This window comes from Primulina tabacum, chromosome 9 (assembly GCF_025594145.1).
Source record: "Primulina tabacum isolate GXHZ01 chromosome 9, ASM2559414v2, whole genome shotgun sequence".
Classification (NCBI taxonomy): domain Eukaryota; kingdom Viridiplantae; phylum Streptophyta; class Magnoliopsida; order Lamiales; family Gesneriaceae; genus Primulina; species Primulina tabacum.
The window spans coordinates 23,986,857-23,997,387 of NC_134558.1; the positions used below are offsets into that span (position 1 = coordinate 23,986,857).

General features: G+C 39.5%; 1 non-coding gene across 1 annotated transcript; it reads left to right on the top strand.

The window, feature by feature from the left end:
• The first annotated feature begins 5,400 nt into the window (after positions 1-5,400).
• LOC142504677 (small nucleolar RNA R71) lies at positions 5,401-5,506 on the top strand. The gene has a single exon (XR_012804302.1). It is a non-coding gene; the product is annotated as a small nucleolar RNA R71 (small nucleolar RNA).
• The last annotated feature ends 5,025 nt before the right edge of the window (positions 5,507-10,531 follow it).

Genomic DNA, 10,531 nt, shown 5'->3' on the forward strand with positions numbered 1-10,531 from the left:
CCGAGCTTTCTTGGGTGCCATTGTGGATTATTTGGGAAGCACAAGTAGCCCGGAGTAGGAGGCATGTTGCCAGAGGAAGATGGTGGCCGGAAGCTTCAGCGACGGCCGAAGATCGCAGAGGTGGCCGGAAAATTTCAGTGGTGGCTGGAAAATTCAGTGGTGGCCGGAAAAAATCACTTTTTGACGCTTGGTTAAGGTGATGATCCACGATTTGACCTGAAATAGGCACAAAACAAATAATTTGAGCAAGATTTGAGTGAGGAGGCGGGGAAAAATCGAAGGGGGCGGCTAGGTTTCGACTGGGGAAGAGAAAAAAGAAGTCTGCGCTTTTAAAATCTCCGCGACCCGCCCGGGCAGATTTAAGTTTCTGCTCGGGCGGATATGTTGCGGCTTTTGAAAAAATTTTAGAAAAAGGGGTGCGCCTGGGCGGATGTGAGTTTCCGCCCGGGCGGATGACTTGCGGCTTTTGAAAATTTTTTTTTTGGAAAAGGGTCGCGCCTGGGCGGACATAAGTTTCTGTCCGGGCGGACCTCGTTCGCTGCCCCACGATTTTTTTTATTTAAGTAAAACAATAAGAAAATAAAATAAAAATCGAATTAAATGCAATATAAGAGAAAGAGAGGTAGTTCTCAATTTATAGTCGAGAGCTTGACTATCGGTCAGTTTCAGTTCGGATTGTCTTGGAACCGGGTGATTCCAAGTTGTGGCTCAACTGTGCCACCGATGTAGTGCTTTAGTCGCTGGGCATTGACCGTAAATGTCCCATCCTTTCCATCTTTAAATTCTACAGCTCTCGATGGGTAAACTTTAGAAATCACGAATGGACCAGACCATCGCGACTTCAATTTTCCGGGAAACAGTCGCAACCTGGAGTTGTAGAGTAGGACATTTTCACCTTCTTTGAATTCTCTTTTGATTATCCGCCTATCATGAGCCCTCTTTGTCTTTTCCTTGTAAGACAGTGCGAGATCATATGCCAGATTCCGGAATTCCTCCAACTGATCCAATTGAACCAGACGTCGTTCACATGCATCAGTAAAGTTAAAGTTTAGTGTTTTTGTAGCCCATATTCCCGATGCTCTAACTCTACAGATAGATGACACATTTTAACAAAAAATAACCTATATGGTGTAGTGCCTATAGGTGTTTTGAACGCAGTCCTATATGCTCAAAGAGCATCATCTAACCTTACAGACCAGACCAATCTTTCCGACTGACACCTACCACTTTTTCTAAAATCCACTTGATCTCTCGGTTAGACACTTCCACTTGACCACTCGTCTTGGGTTTGTAGGGAGTAGAGATCTTATGTGTGACCATATTTGCTCAAAATTTTTTCAAAGAGTTTGTTGCAAAAATGGGTGCCACCATCACTAATGATTGCTCGTGGTGTCCCAAACTTGTTAAAAATATTTTTTTAAAAAAATTTCAAGACCACTTGAGCATCATTAGTGGCATATGCTTCTGCCTCTACCCACTTAGACACATAGTGAATCGCCACCAAAATATACTTTTTCGTGAACGATCTGGGAAACAGTCCCATGAAGTCTATTCCCACACATCAAAAACTTCACACTCAATGATATTATTTAAAGGCATTTCATGACTGTTAGAGATGTTACATGTCCGTTGGCATTTATCACAGGCTAACACATAAGAACGAGCATCTTTAAAGAGGGTTGGCCAATAAAAGTGACATTCAAGTACCTTAGAAGCCGTCTTTGTTGGTCCAAAATGACCACCTACCTCACGGTCATGGCAATGGTTGAGAATTTGACCAAACTCTTCCTCTGCAACACATCTTCTGATCATAGAATCTGCACATATTTTGAACAAGAAGGGTTCTTCCCAAGAATAATACTTCACGTCGAAAAGAATTTCTTTCTTTGGTGAAATGTGAAATTGGGGGGGGGGGGGGGGGGGGGGGGCCTGAGCCTGTAACAAGAAAATTCGCAAAGTTTGCAAACCAAGGACAATTTTTCACCACTAACAGCTGTTCATCCGGAAACCAATCATCTAGAAAATTCGCAAAGTTTGCAAACCAAGGACAATTTTTCACCACTAACAGCTGTTCATCCGGAAACCAATCATCTATCTCATCGTTTTCACAATTTTTACTAACAAGCTCTAGCCTAGAAAGATTATCAGCTACCACATTTTCTATACCTTTTTTATCTTTTATTTCGAGGTCAAACTCTTGGAGAAGTAATATCCACCTAAGCAATCATGGTTTGGCCTCTTTCTTAGCAAGCAGATATTTAAGGGCAGAGTTGTCAGTAAACACAATTACTTTTGACAAAACAAGGTATGAATGGAACTTGTCAAGTGCAAATACTACTGCAAGTAATTCTTTTTCAGTGGAATTTAATTGTGCTTCATCTAGAGTCTTACTTGCATAGTATACAGTATGAAATACCTTGTTTAGCCTTTGGCCAAGGACAGCACCAACTGCAGTATCGCTAGCATCGCACATGACCTCGAAGGGTAGATCCCAATCTGGTGCCACCAAGATAGGAGCCGTCACCAAGCACTCCTTCAAATCCTCGTATGCCTGTAAACAGTCAGAATTGAAATCAAAAGGCACATCTTTCATAAGTAAGGAAGATAGAGGTTTGGCAATTTTTGAAATATCTTTCATAAAACTCCGATAAAAATCGGCGTGGCCTAGAAAAATTCTAACTCCCTTTATTGAAGTTGGTGGTGGTAGGTTATTGATGAATTCTATTTTAGCTTTATCTACCTCAATCCCTTGTTCCGAAATCTTGTGCCCTAGGACAATTCTATCTTGTACCATGAAGTGGCACTTTTCTTAATTAACCACCAGGTTCGTCTCCTCGCACCTTCGCAATACGGAGCTCATATTCTTCAAACAATCCTCAAACGTTGCACCAAAGATAGAAATGTCATCCATAAATATTTCAAGAAATGTTTCAATCATATCATGGAATATAGCAGTCATGCAGCGCTGAAATGTAGCAGGGGCATTACAAAGACCAAAAGGCATACGGCGAAAAGCAAATGTTCCATAAGGACAAGTGAAAGTGATTTTCTCTTGGTCCTCAGGTGCAATAGTGATTTGGTTATACCCTAAATGTCCATCTAGAAAACAGTAAAAATCACGCCCTCGCTAGTCTCTCCAACATCTGATCATTAAAGGGAAGGGGAAAGTGGTCCTTACGGGTGGCATCATTCAACTTCCTATAGTCAATACATACTCTCCACCCTGTAACAGTCCACGTGGGAATAAGTTCGTTCTTTTCATTAGTGATCACCGTAATCCTACCTTTCTTAGGCACACATTGAACAGGACTTATCCATGCACTATCTGAAATAGGATAGATAATACCTGCATCGATAAGCTTAATAGTTTCGGCCTTCACTACCTCTTGCATCTTTGGATTGAGTCGTCTTTTAGGTTGCACGAGGGGTGAGTACTTTTCGTCCATCAAGATTTTGTGCATGCAGATTGATGGACTTTTTCCCTTGATGTCCGCCACCTTCCAGGCAAATGCCTTTTTGTGCGCTTTGAGAACTTGCAACAATTTTTCCTTCATAGCATCTGTCAAAGCTGCAGAAATAATGACAAGTAACTTGTTATTCTCACCCAGGTATATGTACTTTAGATGCGGAGGCAATGGCTTGAGCTCAAGCATCGGTGGTTCCTCGATGATTGACTTTGGAGGGGTCAAATCTCTTCGCTCTCCTAAATCCTCCAGTATCATTATAATTGGCTTTCTCCATGGATGGTTGACATTAAAGTATGCCACTATTTCAGCTTTTTTCTTCGTCCAAGTCTTCCTCCTTCAATTCAGTTGTGAGGGTGGCTTCCAATGGGTCTTTCATGGCATCCTGCACAAAATTACACACAAGTGAATCCACAGCATCAATTCTAAAACAGTTATCAGTGTGCAGTGTATGCTTAAGAGCATTAAAGACGTCAAAAGTAATTTCTTCCTCTCCCACTTGCAATCTAAACTTCCCTTCTTGAACATCAATCAGGACCTTGCCAGTCGCAAGGAATGGTCTCCCTAAAATCAAGGGCATCTCCACGTCTTCCTCCATGTCAGGTACCACAAAATCTACAGGAAATATGAATTTTTCCACCTTTACCAAGACGTCTTGCAAGGACATCCTTGTTGGCTTAGGTTCTCCTAATCCGAGTTTCCTGAATACATATAACGGCATAAGATTAATACTCGCACTAAGATCACACAAAGCTTTATGAAAAAAAATATCACCAATCACTCAAGGAGTAGAAAAACTCCTTGGGTCCTTCAGTTTCGGTGGGATCTTGTTTTGTACCAATGCAGAGAAGTTCTCAGTCAGATTAACCGTCATGTGATCCTCCAATTTTCTCTTGTTTGCTAAGATGTCCTTCAGAAATTTGGCATAACTAGGCATTTGCATCAAAGCATCGGCAAAAGGAATATTGATATGAAATTTTTTAAATACCTCAAGAAACTTAGCGAATTGTGCATTTAATTTCGCCTTTTTTAATGCTCCAGAAAAAGGTGGAGGGATAAAAATTTTAGATTGCGCAGTGGGTGCTGGTGTTTAGTTGGAAGACTTAACTTTTGATGACTCAGTCTGTTCATCCTGTACTTGAGTTTTTTCAGTCCCTCTAGCCTCTAAGATCTTTCCACTCTTCAAGTCAATGGCCTTCACTTGCTCTTTTAGATTGGTCTCTGTGTTACTAGGCAAGATGCCCTGCTCTCTATTTGCTATCATCTTTGCTAACTGTCCAATTTGATTCTCTAGCCCCTTTATTGATGCATCTTGATTTTGGAGTCTAGTTTCAGTGGACAAGATAAACTTAGACATCATCTGCTCTAAATTGAACTTTTCTTCTCTAGGAGGGTCAGATCTGTACCTTGGTTGTTTCCCATAGTGTTGTCCTCCCTGTGGTCGATTCTGACTGTTTTAACCATCTCATGAGAATTTGGGATGTTGCCTCCATCCAGGATTATATGTGTTTGAGTACGGATCATTCCTTGGACGGTTTTGGACTCCCACTTGATTCACTGGTGCCCCTTCTTGCATATAAAAAGGACCACTGTCTTGACAATCCTTAATATAGTGTTCTCCTCCGCATTTTTCACAAAATATCTCTTGCAGAAGCATAGCCATGCCACCAATATTCAAACCATCCAGTTTCCTGTTCAAGACATCAAGTTATGCAGTAATACCGGAGAGGTCAGTTACCTGGTGGACTCCTGCACTTCTCCGCTCGTTGTTCCTTTCAGATTGAGGATGATAGCTGCTAGCAGCCATCTCCTCCAACAACTCATTATCCTTCCTCAGCAATTTTTCTCAAGAGGTTTCCACAAGCAGCAGCATCTATCATAGTACGATTAGGAGTACGCAAGCCACAGTAAAAGGTTTGAACAACTAACCAATGGCAGTTTGTGATGAGGTCATCTTTGTAATAGATCTTTGAAACGCTCCCGTGCTTCATATAAAGACTCCTGCTCGAATTGAGCAAATGTAGTGATGTCTACCCGCATCTTCATGGTCTTAGATGGAGGAAAGTATTTAATGAGAAACGCTTTCGCCATGTCCTCCCATGCGGTAATCGAACCTACAGGTAAACAATTTAACCATGCTTTAGCTTTGTCACGTAAGGAGAAAGGAAATAAATGCAACCTATGTGGGGATCCGAACCTAATTCGTCTTCTTAATTGTCCTTGGGATTAATTGGATCAATTAATTAATTTGGGTCTAAAATTTTTTTTAAATACATAAGTGCAGAACATATGATAATCAATCTTATTTTATTTACAAGATCAAGTTCAATATCTACAACCTGATCAAAAGTACAAGTCTAGTACAAAATAAAATCATAACATATTCGTAACCATCAACTACACGTCATGTGTTGAATAGCAACTCTTCTTCTAAGCCCGGATCTCCACTCTAATCTGGATCTCTCATCCTCTTCTTGACCCTGATCCTGTTCCACCTATTGTCATGCACACATAGAAACACAACAACAGCCGGATAACTCCGGTGAGAAACATATCCCAGTATAAACAACGTATACATGCATTTCATATAAACATATATAAAAGCATAAAACAGTTATCAAAAACATGTATCATAATCTGAAAACATAATCGATATCAAAATGTAAATCAAACTATTTGACTCTTAATCTCTGACTCGGCTCTTATCTAGGGATCTCGGTTCCCGGACTTTGGTACATCATATCGAATCTCTACAATAGGAGTCGATCTACTACTACGCAACATCGATATAAACCAAATGTCCAATGCCTTGGCACCTCTGCCATAGACTAGGCACATCTGCCCAAGACTCTTTCTCAATATCTATCTTACATTTTCTACTTTACTATAAGTCAATAGAATAAGTATAAGCATTCAAAGAATACAAATGTATTAAAGCAATAAAAAATAAGTATGTGGTTTTGGGAAAACTCGAGTCGAATCTAACTCGAGTCGTATCTTCCCAATTTAACATTGATTTATACCTTTCTTTTGTCGATCTGACGAAGTCGAAGTCTTGAATTCGAAGCTGTCAATACTCAATCTGGCAATGACATTATTGAGGAGCACAATATCAACATACAACCCAACCAATACTGGATATAATTAGAACTCAATCTAATTCTGTTTCGGACGGCATAACAGCACAATATCGATATACCAAGCAATACAATATCAACAGATACAAATCTCAGCTCATAATCAATCGATAAACATAATTCCAATACCAAATCTGTATATTCTCAATCAAATTCAATCTGAAAATGATAACAATTTCATACGGTATCCGTTCTTCAATCTGATTTCGATTATACAATTACAACAATATCAGGAACATATAATATTAGTCATATCATGATTCCTTCAATATCATATTTTCGAATCATAACAAAACATAAGAAAACTTACGTCTTTTTTAAGCTCTTGTCGATAGAAACAAAATACTGAACTCGGATTGAAAATCGGACGGCCGGATCTTGCGTAAATAAAATTCTAATATCAAGAACTTGAAAACTTCTCGAGGGACTTGTCTCGTTTCTTTCTTGAATTCTGAGGAAATGAAGTTATTTGATATATATATCATGCATGGTAAGGGACGTGTGGCTCATTCTTGGTTCAACACGTCTCGCGCATATGCGCGAGACTTACTGTCTCGTCGCAACAAAATTCCTCTGCTCGCGCATATGCGCGCCCTGTCCCCGCGCATATGCGCGAGACCTATTGTCTCGGCACTTGGCAATTCTACATGCTCGCGCATATGCACGCCCTCTTCTCGCGCATATGCGCGAGGTCTTCTGCCATGCTCGCGCATATGCACGGCTCGTGTCGCGCATATGCGCGAGACCTTCTGTCCTCGCACAATTCAATATCACATGCTTTACCAAGTCTGGTCTCGGAGTGGTCCGTCTATAATCACATCAATTCATAATCAATAATCTCGGATTAACATAATAAAAATCTCGGGCATTACAACCTAACAGCATTCATAAAAAACTCCATTAAATTTAAAAGTATCGCAAATTTCAAGAAAATCTGCGATGTGCGTATTTGGGTCATCTACTGCAGATCCTCCAAACTGGACTATATTCTGAATCATTTGAATTATAGCTGGCTTGATTTCGAAGTGATTTTCCCGCACAATAGGCCTCACAATGCTGGGGCGTGCACCATCCAAAAAAGGCTGGGCATACTCTAGCATTGGTATGCGGCGTGGCATCTCAACATGTCTATCTTCATGATGTTTCTCCTCATGCTCGTGCTCGTGCCTCTCCATCAGTTCCTTCAGTCTCTGTTGCTGTCTTCTTCTGCGGAAAGTTCTTTCAATTTCAGGGTCAAACTGCTCAAGCTCCACGTCAAGTGACTTTGGAATGCACTGGAAGAGATATCTGTAATAGAATATGGAGTGTTAATTTAATAAAAATGAAACAATGCTAAAGAAAATAACTAAAAAGAAAATTGTTAATTAACAGTCCCTGGCAATGGCGCCAAAAACTTGATCGAGCAAAACTTGCACTGTGGAATCCTCAATAAAATATGGTTTTGAATGCTCGAAAATTAATCGCAAGTGCACGATGTCAAGTAATAGTATAATGTATGAGAGTACGAGTATCGTTCCACTGAAGACTGTATTTTACAATTATTATTTTCAGTTATCAAATCTTTAGCAACGAAATTTGATTGGTTGTTTATTACTACTATGCTCAAACAAACATGCAAATAAAAAGATTCAGGAATTAAATAATGAGATATGATATCTAGAATGATTGATTAAAATTCGATGAGAAGTGAATTTGTTGGGAATTTCAGTTCACCTATCCCTAATCATTAATTAATTCGTTCGATAGTGATTTACGCTTCCGACGGGTTTTCCTATTCGATTGAACCCGTCCTCTCGAGCTATGCCAAACTAACTCTACTCAATGAAGTAATTAAATATCTTTAATTATTTATCAAGAGTGAATCGCATGTCGATCTATGAAATCCCCTAGTTTTCGTCCTACCAGACTATGACTATCGGCGTGTATCCAATTTCATATGTCTATGTAAATTGTAGATCCACGGACTATTCTACTCGTTCTTATCACAAGCTATTCTCTCGAACTCACTCGCAATATAAGATTATTATGAAAGTTAGCTATTCTTTAATAATGATAATGATAACAGTAACACAATCACGAATAAACCAACAATTGAAATATGAATTAACTAAATCAGAGTTCGGGGTAGGATCCCCTTAAATCCCAACAAATATTTAAGTTTAGCTACTCGAATTCATAATAAACATAAACACAACAATGTTTAAAAGATAAAAAATAAATAGAAATACAAGATTTGACAAAAAATGCAAAGACGATGCCCGGAAATCTTCGAATCTTCAATCCAAGCGCGAAAATCCTCTCCAAGCTGTGGTGGCTACTCAATTGTGTCTGAATATCCTCCAAAAACGTCCCCAATCCCTTCCATATTCTCTCATCTTAAGAATTAAGAGAAGAAATCGTCAAAAATCTTTCCAAAAATACAAGCGCGCCCGGGCGGACATAAGTTTCCGCCCGGGTGGATGGCTTGCGCATATTTATATTTCACTTTTTATTTGACGTGCCCGGGCGGACATAAGTTTCTGCTCGGGCGGATGACTCTCGGCAAAAACTCCTTCTCCCTTACCTTGCAGGCGCCCGGGCGGACATAAATATGCGCCGGAGCGGAGGTCTCTCGAATTTCTTCAGTTTGTGCACGAATTTCCTGCATTTTCACCAACTAAACACATGAGCAACAAAAAACATAAATTATGCTAAAATAACACAAAATGCATGCAATCTAAATGATAAATGCAACACAATGCGACATAACATGATATGAAAAACAAGTAAAATCCATCTATATCAATTGCAATAATCCTACATCATTCTCAATTAGCAGGATATCATCAACATAAAGTACTAGGAATGTCACTGCACTCCCACTAACTTTCTTGTACATGCACGGTTCCTCAGGATTCTTAGCAAAACCAAACTTTTTGATAGTGCTATCAAATCTAAGGTTCCAACTCCTTGATGCTTGCTTGAGACCATATATTGATCTGTGAAGTTTGCATACTTTATGCTCACTTCCTACTGATGTGTATCCCTCAAGTTGAGACATATTAATTTCTTCTTTGATGTCTCCATTGAGGAATGCAATCTTTACATCCATTTGCCATATCTCATAGTCATATCATGCTGCTATGGCCAGTAGTATTCTAATGGACTTAAACATAGCAACTGGTGAAAAAGTTTTCTCGTAGTCAATACCTTGCCTTTGAGTATAACCTTTTGCAACCAGTCTTGCTTTGAAGGTCACTACCTTCCCATCCGCCCCAAGCTTTCTTTTGTAGATCCATTTGCATCCTATGGGAACGATTCCCTCAGGTGGATCCACCAATGTCCCAACTTGGTTTGAATACATAGAGTCCATTTCAAACTGCATGGCTTCAAGCCATTTGGTTGAATGAATATCAGATATTGCTTCTTTGAAGTTCATTGGATCACATCCAACACAATGCTCATCACTGGCTTTGTTCATGAAGAAGCATATATCTTGCAGGTGGTCTAATAACCCTATCAGATCTTCTAGGAGCTTGTACTTCAACTACTGGTTCTTGGGAAATGGGTTCAACTTCTATAGTTGAGGGAGTATCTTGAATTTCTTCAAGTTCTATCATCTTGCATTTTCTATCTAATAGAAATTCCTTTTCCAAAAAGGTGGCATTTCTTGAAACAAACACTTTTGCTTAATTGAGATGATAGAAATAATATCCAGCAGAATTCTTTGGATATCCTACAAAGTAGCAAAAAGTGGATCTACTATCCAATTTGTCTCCCACTGTCTACTTCACGTAAGCAGAACATCCCCGTATTCTCATGTAAGAATATTTGGGAGTTTTTCCCATCCATATCTCATATGGTGTTTTATCCACTGCTTTAGTATGGAAATTATTCAACAATATTGCCGCAGTTTCAAGCGCAATGCCCCAAAACAATGTAGGCAATTCA